At 45.3% G+C, this 27,568-nt stretch overlaps 1 long non-coding RNA gene across 2 annotated transcripts; it reads right to left on the reverse strand.

Annotated features, from left to right (window-relative positions):
- Nucleotides 1–5,007: 5,007 nt before the first annotated feature.
- LOC140478567 (uncharacterized) lies at nt 5,008–27,281 on the reverse strand. Of its 2 annotated transcripts, none has more exons than XR_011960829.1 (4): nt 27,233–27,281; nt 26,292–26,506; nt 26,074–26,180; nt 5,008–5,567 (listed from the first exon to the last, which is right to left on the reverse strand). It is a non-coding gene; the product is annotated as an uncharacterized lncRNA (long non-coding RNA). The 2 variants fall into 2 exon arrangements; XR_011960828.1 differs by lacking the exon at nt 5,008–5,567 and adding an exon at nt 21,910–22,119.
- Nucleotides 27,282–27,568: the final 287 nt, after the last annotated feature.

The raw sequence follows: 27,568 nt of genomic DNA on the forward strand, positions 1-27,568 counted from the left end.
TGTGAATAATCATGTAGCCTGAGGATTGTCAATTCTGTTTTGGAACAATCCTGTGACCTGCAAAAGTTGAAGACCGAGTGTTCATTAATCCTGTGGCCGTGTGCTAATCAATACTGTATGTGAATAATCCTGTGCCCAGTGAATGGTCAATACTATGTGTGAATATTCCTGTGGCCTAAGAATCGTCAATACTGCGTGAAAATAATCCTGTGACGTGCAAATGAGCAAGACAATGCGTTCATTAATCCTGTGGCCGTATAGTGGTCAATACTGTGTGTGAATATTCCTGTGGACTGAGAATGTTCAATACTGTGTGGGAATAACCATTGGGCCGAAGGATAGTCAATACTGTGTGTGTTAAATATTCTGCTCCCCGTGGATGTTCAATACAGTGAGTGAATAATCTTGTGGCCTGAGAATGGTCCATACATTGTGTGTGAAAGATTATGTTGCCTGAGGACAGCCATCCTGTGTGTGAATAATCCTGTGACCTTAGAATAGTCAATAATGTATGGGAATAATCCTGTGGCCTGTGAATCGTCAGTACTGTGTGTGAATAACCTTTGGCCTGAGAATGGTCAATACTGTGTGAGAATAATCCTTTGGACAGTGAATGGTCAATACCATGTATGCATAATGCTCTGGCCTGTGAATCATCAATACTGCGTGTGAACAATCCTGTAATTGAGAATTGTCAATACTGTGAGTGAATATTCCTGTAGCCTGATGATGGTCAATACCATGTAAATATAATTATGTGCCCTGAGGATGGTCAATACTGTGTGTGACTACTCCTGTGGCCTGAGAATGGGCAATACTGTGTGTTAATAATCCTGTGGCCTGAGGATAGTCAATACTGTGTGAATACTCCTATGGTCTGAGAACAGTCAATACTGAGTGTGAACAATCCTGTGGCTTGAGGATGGTCAATACTGGGTGCGAATATTTCTGTGACCTGTAAATGATCAAGACAGTGTGTTCATTAATCCTGTGGTCGTATGATGCTCAATACTCTGTGTGAATAATCCTGTGGCCTGAGGATGTTCAATAGAGTGTGAGAATAATCCTGCAGTGTGAAGATGGTCAATATTGTGTGTAAATAATCCTGTGGCCTGAGAATGGTCAATATAGTGTGTGAATGCTCCTGTGGTCTCAGAATGTTCAATACTGTGTGTGAACAATCCTGTGGCTTGAAGATAGTCAATATTGTGTGAAAGTAATTCTGTGATCATGTAAATGGTTAAGACAGTGTGTTCATTAATCCTGTGGCCGTGTTCCAATCAAGACTGTGTGAATAATGCTGTGGGATGGGAATATTGAGTATTGTGTGTGAATACTAGTGTGTCCTGCGGATGGTCAGTACTGTGTGTGGATAATCCAGTGACCTGAGGATGTTCAATACAGTCTGCGAATAATCCTGTGGTCTGAGGATTGTGAATACAGCGTGTGAATAATCCTGTGGCCTGGATACTGTCAATATTGTGTGTAAATAATCCTGGGGTCTGAGGATGATCAATACAGTGTGTAAATAATCCTGTGGTCTGAGGATGATCAATACAGTGTGTAAATAATCCTGTGGTCTGAGGATTGTCAATACTGTGTGTGAATAATCCTGTGGCCTGAGGATTGTCAATACTGTGTGTGAACAATCCCGTGGCTTGATGATGGTCAATACTGTGTGGGAATAATCTTGTGACCTGTAAATGGTCAAGACAGTGTGTTCATTAATCCTGTGGCCGTGTGCTCGTCAATGCTGTGTGTAAATAATCCTGTGCCCTGTGAATGGTCAATCCTGTGTGTGAATATTGCTGTGGCCTGAGAATAGTCAATACTGCGTGGTAATAATCCTGTGACATGTAAATGACCAAGACAGTGTGTTCATTAATACTCTGGCCGTATGGTGGTCAATACTGTGTGCGAATAATCCTGTGAACTGAGAACATTCAATACACTGTGTGAATAATCTAGTGGCCTGAGGATTGTCAATACTGTGTGTGAATAATCCTGTTGCCTGAGGATGGTCCGTACTGTGTGTGAATAATCCTGTGGCTTTAGAATGGTCAATAATGTATAGGAATAATCCTGTTGTCCTGAGAATGGTCAATGCTGTGTGGGAATAATCCCGTGGCCAGAGGATGGTCAATACTGTGATTTAATAATCATGTGGACAGAGAATGGTCAGTACTGTGTGTGAATAATCCTGTGGACAGAGAATGGTCACTACTATGGGAGAATAATCTTGTGACCTGAGAGTGGTCAGTACAGTGTGTGAACTATCCTGTGCACTGAATACTGTGTGTGAACAATCCTTGGACTAAGGATGGTCACTATTGTGTGTGAACAATCCTGTGGCCTGAGGGTAGTGAGTACTATCTGTTGTCAAAAGCTGCCGATGGGTAACTTTCATTGGAACAGGAGGAGGCCATTCAGCCCCTCAACTCTGCTTTGCCATTCATGATGATCATAGCTGATGTGTGACCTAACGTACAACTTTCAAAACCGTCTAATTTCATCAATAAACTCCTCTGAAACACACAAGATGAGTGTTGGAAAACTAAACATCTGCAAACTCTGGGACATCAGAAACAAAATCAGAAATTGCTGGAAAAATTCAGTAGGTTTGGCAGCATCTGTGGAGAGTGAACCGTTCGTGTCCAGTGATCAGTCAGGTGACCAGCTGTAGCTGACCATTCTGTTGTTTCCGTAACACTGGAACAGGCTCTGGTGCGAGGGGAAATGCGATGGTCAATAACAAATGAGAAAACAGGAGGATGTACTCAATCAGAATTAGGAATTTACTTACCCCTCCCAGTGGGACACCCACCGACACAGTCACACTGCGGAGAGGCTGTTCACCTGCCCCACGTATGAGAAGGGATTTACTCGATCTTACAACCTGCTGAGGCACCAGAGATGGCACAGTGGATTTAGACCCTTCACCAGCTCCATGTGTGAGAAAGGATTCATTCAAATCTCTCACCTGCGGAGACAATAGTGCATTCCCACCGGGGAGAGGCCATTCACCTGCTCAGTGTGGGGGAAAGGAATCACTCAGTCCTCTGACCTGCTGAAACACCAGCGAGCTCACTCTGGGGAAAGGTCATTCACTTGTTCCCAGTGTGGGGGGAGATTCACTCAAATGCAGCACCTGCGGAGTCCCCAGTGAGCCCACACATGGGGAGAGGCCATTCAAATGGTCAGTGTGAAAGGGGATTCAGTGATTCATCCTGCTTCTCTGAGACCCCAGTGAGCCCACACAGGGGGAGAGGACATTCAGAAGCTTAGTGTGGGAGAAGGGATTCAGAGATTCATCCTGCCCCCGAGACCCCAGTGAGCCCACACAGGGGGATGGACATTCAGATGCTTAGTGTGGGAGAAGGGATTCAGTGATTCATCCTCCCCCCGAGACCCCAGTGGGTTCACACTGGGTAGGAGCTGTTTCCCTCTCTGTGTGACAAGGGATGTGCTGCGTCTTCAACCCGATTGAGAGCCCAGTGAGTGCTCACAGGGACGTGGTCATCCCCCTGCTCGGTGTGGACTGCAGGACTCTGAATCTGATGTTACTGTCCATCAGAGTCAGGAGTGGGCCTTGTACATGATGACACTGTTGGAGGATTGATGTTGTTGTTGTTAATCACATTAACTGAGCTGGAGGTGACTGAACTTACATTGCCACTTTCTGAACCTCAGGATGTCTCTCTGGGCAGTAAGTCTCCACAAACAGCAATGTGACAAGGAGCAGGGATCATCTGTTTTGATTTAAATTGTGATTGTAGCACGGCTGCTTCACAGCATCAGGTACAAGGTTGGAGTCCAGCCTTGTCCAACGGCCTGTGTGGAGTTCCCACTTTCTCCCCATTATAGTGTGGGTGCCCTCCAGGTGTTCTGGTTTCCTCCCACAGTCCAAAGATGTGCAGGTTAGGTGGATCAGTCGTGCTAAATTGACCACAGTATCCACGATTGTGCAGACTAGGTGGATCAGCCATGGGAAATGCAGTGTTACAGTGATGGAGTGCTCTGGGAGTGATGTTCTGTTGATGGTCGGTGGGGTCTGATGGGCCCATGCTCTCCTCCCACACTGTAGGGATTTTATTCTATGATTGAGGATAAAGGCTGCACAGAAGGGTGTCCTTGGAGAAGGAACATGTAGTGTGGATCAATGCTCTCAATGCCTTTAGATAGAGGTGGGCACCGCAGGGGATACAGTGCTTTATCTCCACCGCTGCCCCCTCCCCACAACTCTACTTTGATTTAGTCCCTTCTCACTCTGTCACTTGTAATGGTTTGCTTGGCCCGTAATGGGCTTTGTTTGGAAATATTCAATTGGTTACACAAATGGTTTACTGCTGGTGATTATATGTCTGGATTAGAGTGGTGCTGGAAAAGCACAGCAGGTCAGGCAGGATCCGAGGAGCTGGAAAATCAACGTTTTGGCGAGAGGCCTTTTCCAGCACCACCCTAATCTAGGCTCTGGTTTCCAGCATCTGTGGTCCTCACTTTTGCACTGCTGGAGATTATAGGTTAACCAAAAGCAAAATGGCATAATGATAATTTCGGTGGTGGGAAGGTTGCTGTGCTTACATTTCTGGGTCAGAGAAATGGGGAAAAAGAACGCTTCACACCTCACAGAATGACAACTGAAAAGCAGTTAAATCAAACCAAAAGTTCAGACAAGGAGGGAATATTTCCCTGGAGTTTGAGCAGCTGGAAAGTGATGGTGTCTGGGAATAGACAGGATTTTGTTTTACAGGAGATTGAAAGGTTTAAAGGTTTAAAACTGTTATATTCAGACAGTTTACGTTATTTTCTTTAAATTTATTTGCTGTGCAAAAAGCTTTTGCAACATTTTAAAGCCAAAATTTAGAAACCTTGTGTTAAAGATAAATGTTAAATAAAATCTATCAAACCATCCCTCACTGAAAACTGTTGTGCGAGTGCAATCTCCTGGAGAATCCCTGCCCACTCCTTCCTACCCGGGCTCCATGACTAGATACATACCTGGGAGATAGCAGCAGGAGGGTATTCAGCCTTTCAATCCTGCTCCACCATTCAATGGGAAACAGCTGACGATCCAGCTCAGTCTCCTGTTCCTGCTGTGTTCCAATCCCCTTTCATGACTTTACCTTGAAGAACTATATCTAAGTCCTCATTTAGCTTCACTGCCTTTTGTTCCAGAGGTGTTGTGGTGTTACTGTGTGGGTGTAGGCAGGGGTAATGTGATGGTGCTGCCTCCTGGAGGATGCACTCAGCCTCCCTCATCATTCTGCAGTAACATCAACTGGGTTTCAGCAACTAGAGATAGAAACCGTTTCCAGGATACGGGCATCACTGGCTCAGCCAGCATTTATTCCCCATCTCTCCTTACCCTTGAGAAGATGGTAGTGAGCTGCTGTCTTGAACCATTCACAGTCCATTTGGCGCAGATAGACCGACAATGCTGGGAGAGAGTGTTGCAGGATTTTGGCCGAGTGATTCTCCAGCTTTGGTTCTTCAAATGCTGGTTAACTTAATCACGATCTGCACCTGATGTTGAGATTTCAGTCTGCAAATCTTCACTATCTAGCACCCTGTATAAAAGGAATATGTACAGGTTAGAAATTCAGAGCAGACAATTCTAGTTTCTCTGTAATATCTTTTTCCCCTTTCTTCCCCCAAAGCTGGAACCCTCCAGCCCACTTACTCTCTCCCACCATTCTGACTCTACTACCCCTAATGTACACCCTCCCAATTCTCATAGCATTACTGATAAACAGATCCATGCCACCACTCTCCGTCCCTGGTTAGATTCTGCACCCTTTCTGGGTTCACTTCCTTTCCCTTCAGTTGCTGCAAGTCAATAATGTAACAGCAGAATGAAACAAAAGGAAACAGAAAGGGAGGTGGCAGATCCTGGAGAGAAGAGGAACCTTCAGTCTGGGAGAATGGGTCAGATTCTTCCTTGTTTCCCATTGGTCAATTCCCAGTGTTATGACAAGTTGCGAATGGAACTTGGTCCCATCTGGGCATAGTGTCACTTTGACCACCCCCCCCCCCCCCCCCCTCCCCCAACTGGTCAATACTATAAGCAGATGCATCCATTCTCCTGCCAATCACAGTGTGAAATGCTTTCCGCTAGTTAACCCAAAGAACATGCTCCAAAACCCGCCCACATTCTGTACATGTACAGTGCTGGGTTTCCCCACACACATGTGGTCCCTGACTCAGGGACTGTGGGAGTTGTAGTCCCCATGAAGCCTCTGGAGACCTGTCCCTGGAAAGTGAAAGAAAGTGTGGGCTGGAGGGTGTTGTGTATAGGATATCTATTCAGACACACAGGACATGTGGGCTGTCACTGGGATTTACTGAGAGATCCACTTAGACACCTCGATTTCTGACATAAGGAATATACATTCAGCCAATTGTGGGGTGGGGAGGTTAATAATGGGCAGCAGATTTTAAGCAGGGGTGGCTCAGTGGCTAGCACTGCTGCCTCATAGCGTCAGGGACCTGGGTTTGATTCCAGCGTAAGGCAACTGTGTGGAGTTTACACATTCTCCCCATGTCTGCATAGTTTTGTTTGGTGCTCCAGTTTCCTCCCACAGTCCAAAGATGTGCAGGTTTGGTGGATTGGTCATGCCAAATTGCTCACAGGGTCCATGCATGTGCTGGTTAGGTAATTAGCCACGGGAAATGCAGGGTTACAGGGAATGGGTGGGTCTGAATGGGATGCTCATCATAGGGTTGTTGTGGACCCGATGGATGAATACCCTGTTTCTGCACTATAGGGACTCTATTCTATTCTCATGAAGAAGAATATACCTATCACAATGTGTTGTGAATCTGTGGAATTCCCTATTCAAAATGCGGTGGATGTCAAGACAATGAGCCAATTTAATGAAGAGATATAGATTTTTAATTCGCAATGAGTTGAAGTGTGAGAGAGAGCAGGCGGGAAAATCCAGCTGAGACTGAGGTGAGCTCAATCATCACCGTATTAAATGGTGGAGCTCGTTCGAAGGGCTGCATTGCCTCCCCTGTGCCCAGGGCTTATCATCTTACGGTAATAACCAGAAAGATGAATCAAAAACTCACCACTTTCACCAAAGGAGATTTTCAGAAAGAACAGGATAGTCAGGTGGATTAGCGATCCAAACTTAGGTAGTGAGGAAGCGTGTAGGAGATAATGGTTTTGCAATTTTAAACTGAGGGGTGACAGTGATTTATGGTTTTAGACTGTGTAGTACATTCACAGCGTCCAGAATACTTTGTTGTGAATATCTATCCTGTACTTTGTTACAAAGCCAAGGTCACTGACAATGAAACCAAAACACCCAGGAAACATCGCCTCCCCTCGTAATCTGATAAAAAGACTTGTCATTAATCTGGTTGAATTTCGAACACAGATGGAAAGTGGGAAGATATAATCCAATCCCAAGATACTGTGCTGAAACAAAGGAGACTACAATAGGATGAGGCAGGAGTTGGCTAATGTAGACTGGGAGCAAAGACTTTACTGTGGGACAGTTGATGGACAGTGGAGGAATATCAAAGTAATTTTTCAAATGTCTCAGCAAAAGTATATATCAGTGAAAAGGAAGGACTGTAGGAAAAGGAGTAATCTGCCATGTCTAAGGCAATAAGGGAGTCTATGAAATTGAAGTAGAAGGCATACAAATTGGCAAAGACCAAGGATAAATTCAGAGATTGGAAAAACTTCCAAGCTCAACAGGAAGCATAATGGAATTGGGATAAAAAGTGATGAGTAGCTATCCCCAGGGACAGAATAGCAGTTTACCCTGCTAGAGGGAAACCTATTGTTTGGGGAACATATGGCCCCTGTAATTGTTGAAGCACGTAACTGTTACCATAGAGATAATCCTGATCAAGTTCAAAATCACAGCACACCCCAAAAGCTTGTACTTCCAAATAAACCTGTCGGACTATAACCTGGTGATGTGTGGTTTTTAACTTTGTCCACCCCACCCCAACCCCGGCTCCTCCACATCAGCATCCCGACAGACAGCCCCACTGAACCTGAAGTGCCTGTCAGATACTTGAGGGAGCCACGGGGGCGTGGGGGAGGGGTGTGTGGTTTAACCACAAAGTGCTGAACTGAACTGGACTTTCTAACTGCTGTTGCCATGGAGATAATACTGAGAGACAGTCTGTATTCAAAGTCACAAACCAAAAAAGGTATAAGAAGGGGAGCCATACATCGGACAGGCGGGGAGTTACCTGATGCTGCCTGAAGGCGTTTTGCATGTACACTATCCAGGGAGTCGCCGTGTCTCACCAACAAAGACTGGAAGAAGACCTCTCAGAGTTCTGTGCACAGTTATTCCTATCCAGCAGGGTTGAGGAATATGAGTACACAGCAGTCAGTCTTCACAGTGGAGTTTACGAAGAATATGCCAGTAATTGATAAGTAGATTGAGGAAGGTGAAGACCAAGAAACAACCATTATCATCAAAGAGTTAGAGCTGGGCAAGTTAATGGAGCTAAAGGTAGACAAGTCTCATTGCCCTGATGGAATACATCCCAGGGTACCAACAGAGTTAGGGGGAGAAATAGCAAATGCACTTAGAGTTATAGAATCCTGCAGCAAAGACAGGCCCTTTGGTCCAAACTGGCCCATGCCAATCAGAATGTCCATCCACACTAACCCCATTTCCCTGCACTTGGCCCATCTGCTTCTGAAACTTTCCTATCCATGTATTTGTCCAAATGCCTTTTACTTGTTGTTAATATACCCACCTCAACCACTTCCACTGGCAGCTCATTCCATATACATACCACCTTTGTGTAGAACAGTTGCCCCTCAGTTTCCCATGTATTCTTTCTCCTCTAACTTTAACCTGATGCCCTCCAATCCTCGAGACCCTGCGAAAAAGACCGAGTGCATTCACTTTACCCATGCCCCTCATGGTCTTATACACTTCTATAAAATATTCCCCTGCGGTTTCTTCTGCTCTAAACAAAAAAGTCCTCGCTTGTCCAACCTCTCCCTGTACCTCAGACCCCTGAGACCTGGCATCATCCTTGTAAATTTCTTCTTCACCTTTCCAGTTGAATAACTGAAACCTACACTGCACTCATCACATTTCCTGTGTTTCCCCACGGCACTGGAACCGATGTGACAACGTCAATGGATTACAATCAATGATCGATAATTCACTCCATTAGAACAATCCCATTTTCATAACTTTTTCCATGATGCAGGAATCCTTTTGTCTTTCTGGTTTCATGGTTAATTGTCCTCATACAAAACCAATCTGTGGCTTACCTGTTCCAGGGAAATGTGCCATGATTGTTTAGACTTTTAAAAACCAATGAAATCTCTCTCCACAGTCCCCACGCTAACATGGACTTCGCTGTCTCAGTACTTTTTTCCAGTCACACGGACATTTGAAATATTCGTCCATGGACAGAATGCACACCTTTCCATCCAGATGAAAAGGTCAATGATATTCAGATCGGCACGGATCCAGTAACATGAAGTTCAATTTGAATTTCTCAACTGCAAATCCCCCCTTTCAATACTCTATAACACAGAAAACAAAGTGCTGGAGATCCTCAGCAGGTCTGGCAGCATCTGAAATGGTGACAGATGCAGGAAACATTGCAGCCTTGAAGAAGTGTTTAGATGATCACACCAGGCACGTATGCTTGATGACCATTATGGATAAGATGGGGACAGGGATCCCTTTCTGGAAGGGCCTTGGTGAGACCACACCCAGAGTACTGTATACACCATTGTTCCCCTTTTCTAAGGAAGGCTCTCCTGGTTATTGAGAGAGTGTAAAGGAGGATCACCAGATGAGTCCTGGGATGTGAAGATAGTTAAGGACTGCAGACGCTGGAAGTCAGAGTCTGTACAATGTGGACCTGGGGAGGTGCAGCAGGTCAGGCAGCATCAGAGGAGCAGAAAGGTTGATGTTTTGGGTCAGGACCCTTTGTCAGTCTTGATAAATAACCCTGACCCGAAACGTCAACTTTCCAGCCCCATCGTATTCATGCTGGTCATCAAGCACCTATTAATTCTAGTCCCACGATCTGGCACTCAGCGTGTAACCGATATTGTAGTGCTTGGTGTGATAATGTTAACACTTCTTCAAGGCTGCAAATGTTTCCTGCATCTGTCACCATTTCAGATGCTGACAGACTTGCTGAGGATCGCCAGCGTTTTTTGTTTTTATTGCAGATTTCCACCATTTTGCTGAAGCACAGAGTCATTGACATGTAAACAGCTCCAGATTTTGTTGACTCACCTTCCTGGGATGTCAGGACTGATGGATGAATAGGGACTCAATCCTCATTTCATCCTCCTTTCCTTTGACTTTCTGAGCCGCTAACTACATCACTAATATTCTACCTCCCATTCCCTGTCCTGAATCTGACCCATCTAAGCCTAGACTTTTGTTCTCATCCCCCTGCCAGACTAGTTACAAACTCACCAATAGAACTGGCAAATGCCCCCACCGGATTTATCTCAGCTCTGCCCAGGGGCAACCGGTCAGGCTGGTACAGGTCCCACCCAGAAACAGCCCCAGTGCCTGAAGAATCAAAACCCTTCTCTGGTACACCATTCCCCCAGCCACACATCCAGCTGATCTACCTTCTCATTCCTGCTCTCATTAGCACATGGCATTGGGAGTAAGTCTGACATCATTACATTTCAGGAGCTACATTTTAATGTATCTCTGCTCTCCCTATGTCCAGCTTTCAGGCCCTCATCCCTCTGTTTAGCGTTATCGTTGGTATCTGTGTGTTGCACGACCACGGCCTGTTTACCCTCCAGCTCCAGAATGTCCTGCAGCCACTCCACGATATCATGGATCTTGGCACCAGGGAGATTACATACCATCCTGGATTCATGTCTGTGGGCACAGAAGTGCCTGGCTGTACCCCTGATTATTGAATCCCCTGTCACTATAGCCCGGCCACTCCCATTCCTCTTGTTCTGATCAGCAGAGCTCTCTGTGGTGTCATTAACCTGGTTGATGCTGATTTCCTGAGAAGCCACCCCACCCATTCCCGCCCTTACAGAATCCCATGTGGTATACAGTATCTGTATGAGAAGGGGATAACAACGGGGGACTCCTGTACTCACTTCCTGAGCCTTTTACGAGATCTGATGGTCACCCATTCCCTTTCTGCCTGTGTAACCCTCACCTGCAGTGTGATTAACTCACTAAACGTGCTGTCCATAACATTCTCAGTATTGCAGATGCTCCACAGTGAGTCCACTCTCAGCTCCAGCTTTGAAAAGCAGTTTCCCAGTAACTGCAGATGGGAACCCTTGCTGCACAAATAGCCGTCAGGGACACTGGAAGCGGCCCTTATTTCCCACATTGTGCAAGAGGAGCACACCACGGGTCTGAGGGCTCCTGTCACAACGTCTTTCTACATTCATCTAGTTACTCCCATGAAGAGAATTTAAATGAGTGAGTAACCTTCCTTCACTTCAAACATGTCCATTATAATAACAAAAAAAAAATCTTTACTTAAGCTGATATGTCATACTTTAAAAACTTAAATACTCCACAGGTATCACTGACAAATTGGCTATTCCCATTGGGACTGTGAATTTCTGAAAGGCCTGAATTAAAACGGAGTTTCAGCTTCACCTTCTCCCTGTCTCACCTCACTATTTACACCCAACTCCAAAACACTCTCATTGAGCCAAGCAGCCCTCACAGTACAGCCCTGTCATTTTCATTGTCTGCTCACACCTACACTGCCCTCAGCCTCCTGTACTGTTCCAATGCATCTCAATGGGAGCTCAGACCAGCACTGCATCTTTCAATTCAGCCCAATTCAGACTCAATTCAGAGTCAAAATGGACTTCAGCAGTTTCTGAATGAACAGACAGTTGTCAGAATCTGGAACGTTCCACCTGAAATGGTGCTGGAATTTGAGTCCACGAGAAATTTGCAGAGAATTGGAAGTAGGGAGTTTACAGATTAACATTATAAAGTGGATGATTGAGACTAAATCTGACAGTTCCTGCACGAAGACGAGGTGTAATTTGGATAAATCTGTGCTCTCTCTCAGGCCAATACCTCCTTCCACAGCTACAGGGCCAAGAATTGAACACATACCCCAAGGGTGATCCAACCATGAACTTGAACATCTGTCTGCTTTTGGCTTGACAAAAATATTGAAGATATTTTCCCACAGACAGAACAGAGAAACCTTTCTCGTTCCACAGTTAAATCCCAATGATATTCAGATCCTGATGACTCCGCTGACTGTCGAAACTTGTTTATTGAGATCTCAGTCTCAATTATCCTCAATTAATATCCTATAAAATGAATTCACAAAACAAAGCTCACAGTCAGTGAAAGATGAATAGTGAAGACAAACACTTCTCTTGGTATGTGTTTGATGTGTCAATACTCCTCTTCACATCACCCCGTCCCCCACCCAGGAAGAGGATACGTGCATGCTCCTTGCTGTACCTTGCCCCAAATAAAGATGGTGGCTATAACCCAGGACTTCTCACTACCTGAGGCCCAAGCCATCTTCCCCTTTGCTGCAAACGTGGGACCAAGAGTTTCTAATTCAGACTAACGACCTGCCCAGAGTGGAACTAAACCCTCCCAGTCTACACTGATACATTTAATCCGGTTTCTGCTGCCACTCTCCCCTTTCTGCCACCTGCACACACCATGGGTTTCCGCGGGTCCAGTGATCCTTCCTCAGAACCGATGACAGCTGGGAAAATTAGAATCCCTTCAGGAAACAGGCCCTTTGGCCCTACAATTCCACACCCACCCTCCGAAGTTTATCCCACCCAGAGCCATTCTCCTATTCTATTACTCTCCATTTCCCCCGAACTAATGCACATCCCTGAACCCTACGGGAACCTTAGCTGGGCCAATTCACCGAACCTACAGATCTTTGGACTACAGGAGATAGGGGTTAAAGAGTAAATAATAGGTGGGGACAGAGCCCAAAGAAACACAGGAACATTTGGAAAGATAAAGGAGTGGGAAGTTGGAAAGCTGTTAATGGAGGAGACAGGAACCTTCTAGCATCTCAGTGGCGGTGGTGGAAATGGTGGCTGATGATCTACATTAGAACATAGAACATAGAACAATACAGCACCGAACAGGCCCTTCGGCCCACGATGTTGTGCCAAACTTCTAACCTAGATTAAGCACCCATCCATGTACCTATCCAAATGCGGCTTAAAGGTCGCCAATGATTCTGACTCTACCACTCTCACGGGCAGCGCATTCCATGCCCCCACCACTCTCTGGGTAAAGAACCCACCCCTGACATCTCCCCTATACCTTCCACCCTTCACCTTAAATTTATGTCCCCTTGTAACACTCTGTTGTACCCGGGGAAAAAGTTTCTGACTGTCTACTCTATCTATTCCTCTGATCATCTTATAAACCTCTATCAAGTCACCCCTCATCCTTCGCCGTTCCAACGAGAAAAGGCCGAGAACTCTCAACCTATCCTCGTACGACCTACTCTCCATTCCAGGCAACATCCTGGTAAATCTTCTCTGCACCCTCTCCAAAGCTTCCACATCTTTCCTGAAGTGAGGCGACCAGAACTGCACACAGTACTCCAACTGTGGCCTAAGCAAAGTCCTGTACAGCTGCAACATCACTTCACGACTCTTGAATTCAATCCCTCTGCTAATGAACGATAATACTCCATAGGCCTTCTTACAAACTCTATCCACCTGAGTGGCAACCTTCAAAGATCTATGTACATAGACCCCAAGATCCCTCTGTTCCTCCACCTGACCAAGAACCCTACCATTAACCCTGTATTCCGCATTCTTATTTGTTCTTCCAAAATGGACAACCTCACACTTGGCAGGGTTGAACTCCATCTGCCACTCCTCAGCCCAGCTCTGCATCATATCTAAGTCCCTCTGCAGCCGACAACAGCCCTCCTCACTGTCCACAACTCCACCTATCTTTGTATCATCTGCAAATTTACTGACCCACCCTTCGACTCCCTCATCTAAGTCATTAATAAAAATTACAAACAGCAGAGGACCCAGAACTGATCCCTGCGGAACTCCACTTGTAACTGGACTCCATGCTGAATATTTACCATCTACCACCACTCTCTGACTTCGACCGGTTAGCCAGTTTTCTATCCAATTGGCCAAATTTCCCTCTATCCCATGCCTCCTGACTTTCCACATAAGCCTACCATGGGGAACCTTATCAAATGCCTTACTAAAATCCATGTACACTACATCCACTGTTTTATCCTCATCCACATGCTTGGTCACCTCCTCAAAGAATTCAATAAGACTTGTAAGGCAAGACCTACCCTTCACAAATCCGTGCTGGCTGTCCCTAATCAAGCAGTGTCTTTCTAGATACTCGTAAATCCTATCCCTCAGTACCTTTTCCATTACTTTGCCTACCACAGAAGTAAGACTAACTGGCCTGTAATTCCCGGGGTTATCCCTATTCCCTTTTTTGAACAGGGGCACAACATTCGCTACTCTCCAGTCCCCTGGTACCACCCCCGTTGCCAGTGAAGACGAGAAGATCATTGCCAACGGTACTGCAATTTCCTCTCTTGCTTCCCACATAATCCAAGGATATATCCCGTCAGGCCCGGGGGAATTGTCTATCCTCAAGTTGTTCAAAATGTCCAACACATCTTCCTTCCTAACAGGTATCTCTTCTAGCTTATCAGTCCGTTTCACACTCTCCTCTTCAACAATACGGTCCCTCTCGTTCGTAAATACTGAAGAGAAGTACTTGTTCAAGACCTCTCCTATCTCTTCCGACTCAATACACAGTCTCCCACCACTGTCCTTGATCGGACCTATCCTCGTTCTCGTACCTGCAAAAAAGACCCTGAGCTTCCAGTTGCCTGCTCATTAACACACAAGACTGTTCCCTGTCCAACATCTCTGTCTCATGCTTACTGCAGTGTTCCAGTGAAGCTTGATGCAAGCTGGAAGAACATTTCAGAACATACCAAATGGCTTCCTATTTCAAAGACTGCAATTTCCCCTCACATGTGGTCAACAATGCCCTCCAGTGTATCTCCTCCACTTCCCACACCACTGCTTTGAACCCCCCCCCTCCAAATGCAACAAAGATGGAATCGCCCCACCCTCACCTTCCACCCAGATACAACACATCATCCTCTGCTCTTTCCACCATCAGATCCAACCCCCTGAGATATATTTCCTTCCCCACCCCTTTCAGCATTCCACAGAGATCATACCTTCTGTGACTTCCACGTTAGATCCACACTCCCCAACAACCCACCCTCCACTCCAAGCACCTTCACTTGCCACTGCAAGAGGTGGAAAACCTGTGCCCACACCTTCCCCTCACCTCCAACCAAGGCACCACAGGATCCTCCTACACCCAGCAGAGATTTCCCTGCCCACCCAAACAACTCACCTATTGTGTCCCTTGCTCTCAGGACACCAAATTGTGGAATATTTCAGGGAACATTTCTGGGACACATGCACCAACCAACCCCACCACCCTGTAGCCGACCATTTCGGCTTCCCCCCACCCCATCCGCCACCAGGCTGCCAAGGACATGCAAGTCCTCCATCCCAAATCCGAGTCACCTGACACCTGGAGGAAGAACACCTCATCTTCCACCTTGGGAACTTTCAACCACACGGCATCAAGGTTTCCTCATCTCCCCTCCCCCAACTTATCTCAGATTCAACCCTCCAACTCGGCACTGGCCTCTTGAACAGTCCCACCTGTCCATCTTCCTTCCCAATTATCCATTCCACTCACTCACCACGACCCTCCATCTACAACCACCTATTGCCTCCGAGCTCCCTTCCCTCCAACCCCAAACACCCCTCCCTATTTATCTCTCAGCCATATTCCACCACCCACATTTCTGATGAAGTGCTGACATGCCCAATACATCAATTCTCCTGCTCCTTGGATGCTGCCTGACCTGCTGTGCTTTTCCAGAGCCACACTTTAACACAAACTGGAAGAACAACACCTCATCTCCCACTTGGGAACCCTGCAACCCTCTGGCTTCAACATCAAATTCAATAATTTTAGGTCCTGAACTCTCCCACGTCCTAGTGTCTTTCCCCCCGACCCCACATACCAGGCCTTGTTATTCCGTAGCCTGCCATTACACACTACCTATGGTTAGCCACCAACAGTCCCCATAAACAGCTATTCACCCTCCCCCCGTCAGATCGTTATCCACTCCTTTGTCCAACTGCTCTTATCTCTCTCTTTGGACTCTATCCCCACTTATCATTTACTCCTTAACCTCTACCTTCTGCATAAAGACAGACTTTTTTTTCTCAGTAACATCAGTTCCTGAGGAAGCGTCACTGGATCGAAAATGCGAACTGATTTCTTTTCACAGATGCTGCCAGATCTGCTGAGCTTTTCCAGCACCTTCTGGTTGTTGTGTGTGATTTACAGCATCCAAAGTTCTTTTGGTTCTCATTTACCCGGAGTATCTAATTCAGGTCCAGCAGACTGAAACAGTGTTTATCAACCTTCCCAGTCCACACTAACTCCATCTCTCTCCCAGTATCTGCTGTCTCTCCCACTCCTTCACATTCAGTCCCCCCTCACAGTGACACTGCGCCTGCAAAGCTGATGGTCATGTGTTGGCCTGCTGGACCCACCCCTCATTCACTCCCATTGGCTGGAGGATCATGCCAACTCTCCTATTGGTCTGAAGCTGTGTCAATCAGCCAGGCCCCATTGTGACCTGAGTGGTGGGATCCTCCCACGTGGATCAGAGTCTGAGGGGTGACCTCATAGAGGTTTATAAAACCATGAGGGGCCTGGGTAGGATAAATAGACAAGGTCATTTCCCTGGGGTCGGGGAGTCCAGAATGAGAGGGCATAGGTTTAAGATGAGAGGGGAAGAATTTAAAATGGATCTGAGGGGCAATTTTCTTTCCTCACTGAGGTTGGTGCGTGTATGGAATCTTCTGTCGGGAAGTGGAGGATGTTGGTACAATTAAACCATTTGGCATCTGGATGGGTATATGAATAGGAAGGGTGTAGAGTGATATGTGCCAAGTGTTGGCAAATGGGACTAGATTAGGTTGGGATATCTGGTCAGCATGGACCAGTTTAACCAAAGGGTTTATTTGCATGCTATACATCTTTATGGCTCTGCCCTGTGATGAGCTTCATCATTCACAGTGAATGGGTCAGTATCACAGAGCACAGGGACTGGAGGCTATTCAGCCCAATGGGGCTGTACTCTCTCCCTCTGGAGATGGTCCCAGTCAGTCCCAACTCACCTCCCATTTGGACATAGCCCTCCAAATCCTTCCTTAAAATTGTTAAATTTCAAATTTGTTTTGACAATAACTACTGAATCTGCATCCAGCTGTCGGTCAAACTGTTGCAGATGCTCAGAACTTAGTGAGCAAAATAATCTTCACATTTTTCTTTGCATTATTTGCCAGTTACCTGAACATAGATACTAAAAATTGTGACGTTAAAAATTTCTCACTCTATACCCTAGAAACAAATCAACTCCTGGTCGAAATCACTGCTTAACCTTCTCAGCTCCAAGGAGAAATGTCAGGCCTTCTGCTAACTCTCCATAAAAGAAAAACCTATCTTAATTTTAATTTATTAGTGTCACAGATGTACAGCACAGAAACAGACCCTTCAGTTCAACTTGTCCATGCCAACCAGATATCCGAAATTAATCTCATCACATATGCCAGCCCTTGGCCCATAGCCTTCTAAACCTTTCCCAATCACATATCCAGTGAGATGCCTTTTAAATGTTGTAACTGTACCGGCCTCCACACTTTCTCTGGCAGCTCATTCCATACACATACTACGTTCAGCTTGAAACTTTGCCCCTAATATCCCTTTTCAATCTTTTCCCTCTTGCCTATGCTTTCTGGTTTTGGACTCACCTAAACAGGAATAAGACCCTGGCTGTTGACCCTATCCATGACCCTCATGATTTTATCAACCACTATGGTCACCTCTCAGCATCCGATTCTCCAGTGAAAACAGCCTCAGTCTATTCAGCCTCTCCCTATAGCTCAATCCCTCAACCCTGGCAACATCTTTGCATCTTTTTTGAATCCTTTCAAGTTTCACAATATCATTCCAATAGCAGGGAGACCAGGACTGAAAGCAGAATTCCAGAAGTGGCTGAATGAATGTCATGTACAGCTGCACACTGATGTCACAACACCTGTACGCAATGCACAGACCAATAAAGGCAAGTACACCAAACACTTTCTTCACTACCCTGCCTATGATTCCACTTTCAAGGAACTATGAACCTGCACTCCAAGATCTCTTTGTTCAGTAACACTCCCCAGGATCTTCCCATTAAGTGTACAAGTCCCACCCTGATTTGCTTTTCCAAAATGCAGAACCTCACATTTATCTAAATTAAACTGCATCTGCCACTCCTCAGCCCATTTGATCGGAGTCTCATTGTACTCTCAGGTAACTTTGCTATCCATTGCACCTCCAATTTTGGTGTCGATTGTAAACCTACTAACCATAGCTCCTATATTCACATAGAAATCATTTATATAAATGGCAAAAAGCAGTGGACCCAGTACCCAGCCTGACAGCATATTGCTCATCACAGGCTTCCAGTCCAAAAAGTACCCTCCACTATGACACTGACTGCTCTGCAAGGTTAGAGCTCATGGAATACAGGGAGAGCTAACCATTTGGATACAGAACTGGCTCAAAGGTAGAAGACAGAGGGTGGTGATGGAGGGTTGCTTTTCAGACTGGAGGCCTGTGACTAGTGGAGTGTTACAAGGATCACTGCTGGATCCACTACCTTTCGTCATTTATATCAATGACTTAGATGTGAACATCGGTGGTATAGTTAGTGAGATGACACCAAAACTGGAGGTGTAGTGGACAGTGAAAAAGATTACCTCAGAGTACAATGGGATCTTGATCAGATGGGTGAATGGTTGAGGAGTGGCATTTTGGGAAAGCAAATCTTAGCACGACATACACACTTAATGGTAAGGTCCAGAGGAGTGTTACTGAACAAAGAGGCCTTGGAGTGCAGGTAGATAGGATAGTGAAGGCAGCATTTGGTATGCTTGCCTTTATCGGACAATGTATTGAGTACAGGAGTTATGAGATCATGTTGCATCTGTACAGGACATTGGTTTGGCCACTTTTCGAATGTTGCGTACAAATCTGGTCACCCTCCTATTGGAAGGATGTTGTGAAACTTGAAAGGGTTCAGAAAAGATTTACAAGAACAATGCCAGGGTTGGAGGATTTGAGCTAGGCTGGGGGTTGAATAGAGGTTGAATAGATTGGGGCTGTTTTCCCTGCAGCGTCGGAGGGTGAGAGGTGATCTTATCTATGTATATAAAAACATGAGGTGCATGGATAGGATAAATAGACAAAGTCTTTTCCCTGGCGTGGAGGATCCCAGCCACTAGAGGGCAAAGGTTTATGGTATGAGGGGAAAGACTTTAAAGAGACTTGAGAGGCAACGTTTTCACACAGGGGGTAGTACGTGTATGGAATGTGCTGCCAGAAGAAGTGGAGGAGGACATTACGATTGCAACATTTAAAAGGCATCTTCATGTGTATATGAATAGGAAGGATATGGGCCGGGTGCGGACAGGTAGGACTAGATTGCATTGGGATATCTGATCAGCATGTACTGGTGGGACTGACGGGTCTCTGTTTCTGTGCTGTCCATCTATGACTGTTTGACCTTCCAGCCAATTCTGTATTGAAACAGCTAGTTCCGCCAGAATTCTATGGTACTGAACCTGCTAACCAGTGTGTTATGTGAAACTTTGTGTCTTTCTCAAGTCCAAGTTAATGATTTCAATGCACAGAGCCATGCTGACTCTCCCTAATCATTTCTTGCTTTTCCAATGACACGTAAATCCTGTCCCGGAGAATCCCTTCCAACAACTTCTCTGCCACTGACTTCGGGCCCACCGATCTATAATTCCCGGGCTTTTCCTTACCACCTTTCTCAAATAATGCCACCCATCTTCCAGCACCTCACCTGTGGCGATCGATGATACAAATATCGCAGCGAGAGGCCCAGTAAAAGCTTCCCTAATTACCCACAAAGTTCTGGGATACACCTGATCAGATTCCAGGGATTTATCCACCTTTATGCATTTTAAGTCATCCAGTACCTCCTCCTCTGTAATATGTACACTTGCCAAGTTATCACTATTTATTTCTTCAACTTCTCTAACTTCCATACCCCTTTCAGTAAAAACTGACATGAAATACTTGTAGAATCTCTCCCAGCTCCTGCTGTTCCATTGACAGTCTTGTTGATCTTTGAGGGTCGCTATTCTCTGCCTAGTTATTCTTTTGACTTTCGTGTATTTGTAGAATCTCTTTGGATTCTCCTTAAACCTATTTCCCAAAGCTATCTCATGTCCCCTTTTTTGCCTCCTGGTTTCCCGCGAGTATACTCCTACTACCCTTATAGTCCCCTAGGGACTCGCTCAAACTCAGTGCTCTGTACCTGTCATATCTTCCCTTCATTTTCTTGACCAGAGCCCCAATTTCTCAGGTCATGCAGCATTCTCGACGTCTCCCAGCCTTGGCCTTAACAGGAATATACTGTCTGTGTATTCTCATTGTCGCAGGCCTATGGAGGCAACGGCAGACGAGGACAGAGAAACAAACTTTCTCAGTAAAGAGGTCGGGTTGGGAAAGGGAACAACTCATCCTTATCTCTATAATTCCTCTCTACCCTCAGAACTACCACTATCTCTGGGATCAAAAACATCTCAATCTCTGCAACATCCTCCAATCTCTAATCTACTCCAGTCTCAACACCCTCTCTATCTTTAATTTTGTCCACCCTCACAAATCTCTGTGATGTGCCTTTCTTTAATTCCAGCCTTCAGGATAACCCATTTTTATTTCAGATTCCTGCACCCAGAGCTCCACAAAGTCCCGCTTAACCTCTGTCACATTTTCCTCCAAAAAACATAAAATTAATCACGTATCATCTATTCTAATATCACCTTCTCTGACCTGGTTTCTATTGTGGCTTGTCATATTCCTATATTACGCGTCTGTGGTCAACATGACAGAAAACGGTTTTGTGGTCCATTGGGTTTATGCTGTAAAGAAATCTCCCAGCTAACTATTTTAATCCCATTTTCCAGCACAGAGCCCATAGACCTGCCAGTCCTGGCCTTGCAAGTGTATTCCTAAATAGATTTTAAATGCCTTCGGTATTTCTGTCTCTCACTCACTTCCAGACAGTGAGGTTTAGTGCACCTGTTGCTCTATGCTATCACCCACAGGAACACAGAGCAGCTGGGTCTGTGCGAACCACAGATCGCCCACACATTGTGAAGGATGGCAGGGTCCCTGAGAGGGGGCACAGGAGATTTACCAGGATGGTTCAAGGAATGGGGGATTTTAGTTGCATAATTTGTGGGGCTTTTTTAACATTAATTGTTCACGTGACATGTGTTGCTAATACACATCAAGAATAACCATCTGTAATTAATGGACTCTCCTTTTCAACCTCTCCCCTTGCCTGCGCTGTGATAATATTCAGGTTAACCACTACCAGACATCTCTCTCGAATGAGAGAGCAGTCCTATGGTCGGGTAGGACAGTGCTGACTTGATCTTTTACACAGTGATGCCACTGTGCCTCGAGGGTGGGGAAAGGGAATGCTGAAGGCGGTGGATGGGAAACCACTCAGGTACAGTACTTTATCCTGGAGGATGTTCACTTTCTTTAATATTGTTGAGGGGGGGGGGTGCACTGATGCAGGCAAGTGGAGAATGTTCCAACACAACCCTGATATGTACCTTATAGAGAGCAAACAGACATTGGGGAATCAGGGGTTTGGAAAAACTGAGATTGTTCTCCTTGTAGCAAAGGAAATTTGGGGAGCTGTGACAAAGTGGTTTACAAAAGTTACACATTATAATAATAAACCTTATACCCATCAGCTCATTATACAAGGATTACAGGACACATGTTGAAGATTTGGGAAGATCTATTGAGAGGATGGTTTGATTCAAAGGAGAACTTTTATTCAGCAAATGGTATTGATCTGGAACACAATACTCTCATACAATACAAATATCCAGGGCCTGATGTATTGAGTAATTCTGTCAGAGTTTGGCGTTAGAGTGACGGAGATTACCATCTGAATATCTGCCTGTAATACAAGTTTATAAAATCCGTCACTGTCAGTTCAAGTTTGAAACTCATACAATCCCCTCCTCCTGGCCCAGGAGGACTGTACACATTACCCCTCGTGGAGGTTAGCAGGCACTTCAAGGGCAAATCTATGTGGGTTTCTATGAGTTTCCACCTTGGGACTTCATGTGACTGAACATGGGACAGAATATCCCAAGATTCAATGAGATATGGAGAGCAGGATTTGCTTCCTTGTCTTTCCTTCCGTTCTGCCGCTGTGCCTCCTCAATAAGACATGGGGTGTGAAAGGCTCATGAACCTTGATGGGCAAGTTATCTCCATTCTGACCAATGGGCAGCAAGCTCCTACCAGTCATGAAACAGAGTATCCCTGAAAGATAGCAACTGTGCATGCTTCCCACTGCCCAGAGCTCACAGTACAGGTTTCGAATAATGAGGGGGGAAATCTCCTAAAAAAGGCATAACAGGAAAGTTCCAAGAGGATTATAAACAGTTTACAGAGAGATATTCACAGGAAACCTGGGCAACAAGTTGGCAAATAGAGTATAACTTGGGATAAACTGTAGAAAGCTGCACCACAAAGGGACTGGGTGAAAATGAGCAGGAAACAAAGAAAGCGAGCACACAGTTACAACATGGAATCAGGAAGGGGAATGGAATACTGTCCCTTATTTCAAAGAGTTTGCAATATAAGAGTTTGGAGTATATACCTTAGGGCAACTAAACAAATGGCAAGTGAGACCACATCTGGAGTAACGTGAACAGATTTGGTCACTTTAGTTCATGAAATAGAGCAGTTTATTGGAGGCATTTCAGAGAAGATCCTTTGGGATGATCCCTGTTTTGAAGGGATTATCCTGTAAGCAAAGGCTGAATAAGTTGGGAATCTACTCACTGGACTTGGGAAGAATGAGAGATGATCTCTTTGAAACATACAGGATTCTGTCGAGGTTTGACAGGGTAAATATGGAGAGGATGTGTCCCATTATGGGTGAGTCTTGAACCAGATTCTGGGTCAGTTGCGGAATCAAGGGTTCTGTTTCAGTTTTGTTAAGTTAAAGGCAACACTGACACAGGTTAGGGTTTCAGTAGCAATGGAGCTGGGGTAAGAAGGAGACAAGCAGCATTTTAGAGATTGGAATTCCTGGTGTTTGTGATTGTGTAGATGTCTGATCAGAAGGTCACCTTGGGGTCAGATATGAAAGCAATATTGTGAAGAATGTAGTTCTGCCTCAGACACTTCCCAGTGAGAGGGAGGGACACAGCAGTAAGGGAAATGAATTTGGAATAACAACTGAAGGCAATGGGTTTAACAATTACAGTGTTTCATTGGAGTGAATTGCAGCTAATTGAAGCGTGGTAAGCAGTTTGATAACTGAGTAATAGTGGAGTAATGGAGAGGGATGATGGGGAGGGAGAGCTGGACATTGTCAGTGTACATGTGAAACCTAACACAGTGCTTTTGGGCGATGTTACCTCCTGGCAGTATGTAGGTGAGAAACAGGACGGGCCAAGGATAGATCCTGGAGGGACACCAAATACAATGAACTCAGAAAGGGAGAGTGGAGATGGAGCAGGATTTTCCAATGATGGTGAGGTCAAATATTAGGTTTTAGCAGAATAGGAGAGAAGGACATAACCAGAAAAGACAAACAGACAGATCATGGAACAATATCTGAATTGCAAGGCCGGGGGTGGGTTGGGGGGGGGGGGGCGGGGAAAGGTGCGGGCGGAAATGACGGTGACAAGCAGGAGGATGAGACAGAGATTTGGAATGTCCATGATTTAGCTACACTAGGGTAAATGGTCAAGATGACCTCTAATAAGGCTTGACAAGAGACTCTAGGAAATGCAAGTTTAGGACCAAAATGAGGAGCATCCTTGTGAGGCAGAATGGCTCGGTGGGCTAGTGGAGAGGGAGGGAAGAAACCGAGGCAGCTGGTCGGATTATCTCAATGTTATTGACAGAGAAACTCCATGTGCTCCTCACTCTTGTTGTTGGAGGGGAGGATGGAGGAGACAGGATAATGGACATTGTTTTTATTTCCAAAACAATAAACAAAACCTGTGATAGTGATTCTAAAAATAAGTGAACAAACCTGTCGTATTTATCAAGAATATTAAAATATACAACTGAAGTTCAGGTTTGAATCCCAAATTGGTAGAGGGTGGCTCTGAAGTCAAGAAAAAACTAACTGGAATGAAGAATCTACTGTTTGCCATGGAACCATTGGGGATGTGTTTCTGCCATTGACAATTTTCTTGAGGGAAAGAAACCCGACAGTGGCCTATCAAATCACTCATTGTATTAATCACTGCACAGTCTCAACAAAGGAATGAAACTGGATGGACCACATTACATCTACCAATGCACTGGAAAATACAACCACACAATCAGCCCTCTTGACCCTGCAATTTCTGTCTCACTGTGGGCCAACAACAGCAGCAGAACTGTACTCCAGCCCAATCTGAAATCTCATGGCCTGATATTCCCCCACTCAACTGTTAACATCAAGCCAGGGGAATCAACCCTGGTTCAATGGTGAATGCAGGAGAGCATGTAAGGAACAGTACCAGGCATAACTAAAAATGAGGTGCCAACCTGGTGTGGCTACCAAACCTGCATGTCAAACACCACAAGCAACACCAGATAGAACTAAGTGATCCCATAACCAACAGATTAGATCTGATTTCTGCAGTTCTGCCACACCTAGTCAAGAATAGTGATGGACAATTAAACAACTCACTGGAGGAAACATCACAGATATCCCCACCCTTACCGATGGAGGGGTCTCACACATTCATGCACCAGATAAGAGGACAGCATTAGCAGCGATTCTCAGCCAGCAGTGCCAAGTGGATGAGCCTTCTCCATTGGTCCCTCACATCACAGATATGAATCGACTTGGTTGAAAACTCATTTCAAATCAGATCAAGAAATGGATAAGCAGTGTAAAGGTATGGGCCCTGCCAATATTCTGGCAATAATACTGTTGGCTGTGCTCCAGAACCTGCTGCCCAACAAGGCAAGTACTGCTCCGGCGCTGGCACCTACCGACTTTGTGGAACATTGCTCAGGGATGTTCCAACACAAAAAAACAGGGCAGATCCAACTCAGGCAATTGCCCTCCGTCAGACCACACTCGCTCAGCAGTGAGGTGATGGAAGGTGTCATCAACAGTGCTGTCAACCAACTGCTCAGCGATGCCCATTTTGGGTTCTGCCAGGGCCACTCAGTTCCTTAGCTTGTTACACACTTGATTCACAAACGGACAAACAGCTGAATGAGGTGAGGATGACAGGCCAGACCCCCTCCAAGACCACTATTTCGACTTCAGTGATATCACCTGACCTCACCACAGTCTCAGCTCATTTGCTGAAACTCTCATTCATTCCTTTTGTTAACTCTAGATTTCATTGTCTAAACCCACTCCTGGCCAGCATCCCACATTCACCCTCCCAATAATCTCTAGAATATTGAAAACTCTACTGCCGAAGTGCTCACTTGTACCAAAACTTGCTGATCAATCAAAAGACTCCCATTTGTAAGCAACAACAATTTACTTTCGCACCTTTGAATTAATTCCTGACTGTAATCATTCCTATCTCCCTGCACCACACACCCTTTCATATCTCAATAGCTCATTTTAGTTCAGACTCTCAATGATGCGTTTATTTTTGAGTTCACCTGTGTGACTGTTTCTATAGACTCCAAGGGAACATGGTCTGGAATCCCCACTCTGACTCTCTAAGATCTACTTTCTTCCTTTAAGGCATTCTTGAAAAACTGCTTATTTGGCAATGGTTTTGGTCACTGGACACAATATTCTCCATCTGTAGCCTAATGTCAAAACTTCTCAATAATATTTTTGTGAAATTAAAACCATGATGATTTGTACAGATATCTTCTACTCTTCAATATCGCTGAGTGAATAATCTGTAACGTCTCTTACCCAACCACGTTGTGGGAGCACCTTCACCACACAAACTGCAGCAGTACAAGGAAGTCAAACATCACCCTCTCCACAGGCAACAAGGCTTTGGCATTGATCACTGGTTTCTGTGGAAGGAGAAATACACAGTTGATGTTTCAGGGAGTGCAATATGAATTACAGGGAATGAAAATGGTGCAGAATTTGACTGTCAGAAAATTGAAGGAAAATGCACTCACTTATTGGAAAAAAGAATTCTTGACCGTCAAAGATATTGTGGAAAAGATTCCTGATAATGGAACATCATACGGTCAGGAGCCGGGCAGCAGTGGACAATTCATTTGCATTCCTGAAGAAGGGCTTATGCCGAAACGTTGATACTCCTGCTCCTCGGATGCTGCCTGGTCTGCTGTGTTTTTCCAGCTTTACATTTTTCAATTCATTTACAATGCAGCTGTGAAAGTAATAGTAAATTACTATACAGAGCAAAAATATACCCATGAGAGACTGAGGAAGCTAGATAATGAACAAGTGGACATCAGAGAACCCAGAGGTGAACCAGAGCAGAGTTCACTTTTATGATCCCACAGTCAAAGATGTCTAACACAGAAACAGACTTCTTCGGTCCAACCTATGCCAACCAGATATCCTAACCTAATCTACCTAAATTAAATCCTTTTTGCCACTCCTCAGACCATTGGCCCATCTGATCAATATCCCACTGTACTCTGAGATAACCTCCTTCATTGTCCACCATACCTCCAATTTTAGTGTCACCTGCAAACTTACTAACTATACAGCCTCTATTCACGTCCAAATCATTTAAATGAATGACGAAACAAATCCAGAAAAAAAAACATTTCTGTGGGTTTGAATGTGCTCTGTGTAAATCCTGCCCTATGACTCTTTTTCCCAGGGAAGGCTGCACACACATCCCTCTGAAATTTGCCCCCTACAAAGCTGGCGGCCGCGCACGTGTCCAGTGAATCATTGCCCCGAATAAAGATGGCGGCGCTCACTCGGGCCGATTACTCAACGAGGCATTTTCCCATTTGCTGCAAAAACGGGACTGTACGTTTCAAATTTGTATTTTCCGATGTGCAGCAAATGATTGTAAAACCTCTCAGACCATACCAACACCATTCCCCTCCCGCTTCCTGCTGTTTATTTCTTTCCTTACCGACAGAACTCCGCGCGCACACATTCCGAACATCCGCGCCCACCGTGAGGATGATCACGTGTATAGTCTAGTCCCGCCCTTATTCACTGATTGGTTGGAGGACCAACTGCCCCGCCAGGTCCTCCAGCTCCGCCCCTGCCTTTCCATTGGTCCGCCGCTGACATCAATCACACCTGTCTATGACATCCAGATATTCTAACCTAATCTATCTATATTAAATCCTATCTGCCTGTCCTCAGCCCACTGGCCCATCTGATCAATATCCCATTGTACTCTGAGATAACCTTCTTCATTGTCCACAATACCAACTGTTGGCTGGAGCTTGCGCACTGCTTC

This window comes from Chiloscyllium punctatum, chromosome 6 (assembly GCF_047496795.1).
Source record: "Chiloscyllium punctatum isolate Juve2018m chromosome 6, sChiPun1.3, whole genome shotgun sequence".
Taxonomy (NCBI): Eukaryota; Metazoa; Chordata; class Chondrichthyes; order Orectolobiformes; family Hemiscylliidae; genus Chiloscyllium; species Chiloscyllium punctatum.